This window comes from Sinocyclocheilus grahami, unplaced genomic scaffold (assembly GCF_001515645.1).
Source record: "Sinocyclocheilus grahami isolate Dianchi unplaced genomic scaffold, SAMN03320097.WGS_v1.1 scaffold13529.1, whole genome shotgun sequence".
Taxonomy (NCBI): domain Eukaryota; kingdom Metazoa; phylum Chordata; class Actinopteri; order Cypriniformes; family Cyprinidae; genus Sinocyclocheilus; species Sinocyclocheilus grahami.
This window is the reverse complement of record NW_015514946.1, coordinates 4,560-5,611: the sequence shown is the minus strand read 5'-3', so window position 1 is coordinate 5,611 and position 1,052 is coordinate 4,560. Positions and strand designations below refer to the sequence as shown.

General features: G+C 43.3%; 1 pseudogene; it reads left to right on the top strand.

Annotated features, from left to right (window-relative positions):
• The first annotated feature begins 168 nt into the window (after nucleotides 1-168).
• Nucleotides 169-1,052, top strand: part of LOC107579010 (transcription factor Sp2-like) — a 3,252-nt pseudogene continuing 2,368 nt past the window's right edge.

Here is a 1,052-nt window from a genome sequence, read left to right as displayed (position 1 = left end):
TACTGTCGATAAATATCGATACCGTTTTATCACCCAGGCCTAAGTATGAGGATGTAATGATGAGAAGAAAAAAACTCAGATAAAATGTTCAGAATCTGGTGGAAAATATGTTTTCCTATAATGTCACAATGCAAATAAAATGTTTATTAAATAGGCTTGTTTTTTTTTTGTTTTTTTTATGAATTATGGCATTTCAATAAAATTTACCCTGCAAGTATGCGGGCAGCTGTTTTTGTTGATTGCATATGTCCCTAATAATGTCTTCCTGAACCAGGCAGGAAATAATCTCCTGATCGTGCAGAGTCCAGGTGGGAGTCAGCCTGCCGTGGTGCAGTTGGTTCAGCAGAAATCAGATCAGCAGGTCGTTCAGATCCCCCCGCAGGCTCTAAAAGTGGTACAGGCTGCCTCTGCCACACTTCCCCCTGTACCACAGAGACAGACAGTCACACCCAGTGTGCAGGTGTCCCCCCCAGAACCCACACAGGTACATCAGGAAACAGCATTTTTGCTTTATGGTTTAATCAAGTTTAAACTAGGGGAGTTAATTCTGCTTAATTTCAAAAAAATTAAGAGAAATCAATAATTATCTAAGGATGTCATGCATGTGCTCTGCTCTCCCAGGTGCTGATTAAAACGGCCTCAGGTGAATGGCAAGCTGTACAGCTACAGGAGACAACTGTAACCACACCAACAACACCCACCAGCACCCCCACACATGCGGTGGTTACTAAAAAGTCTCAAACAGGGACACGGAAAGAAAGGACTCTCCCTAAAATTGCCCCAGCTGGAGGGGGTCTCATAACACTGAATGCAGCCCAGCTAGCTTCTGCTGCTCAGGCAGTTCAGACCATTAATATTAATGGTGTCCAGGTGCAGGGTGTTCCTGTAACAATCACCAATGCTGGGGGTGAGTGAGTGAGTGCTTTGTTTCCACAAACAGATGCGAAATACAACTTATAATTGATTTGTGTTACTTACCTCTTTCAAAGAATTGGAGTGATGCATTGTGAATAGGGATGCACCGATACCACTTTTTCCAGTACTCGCCCGAT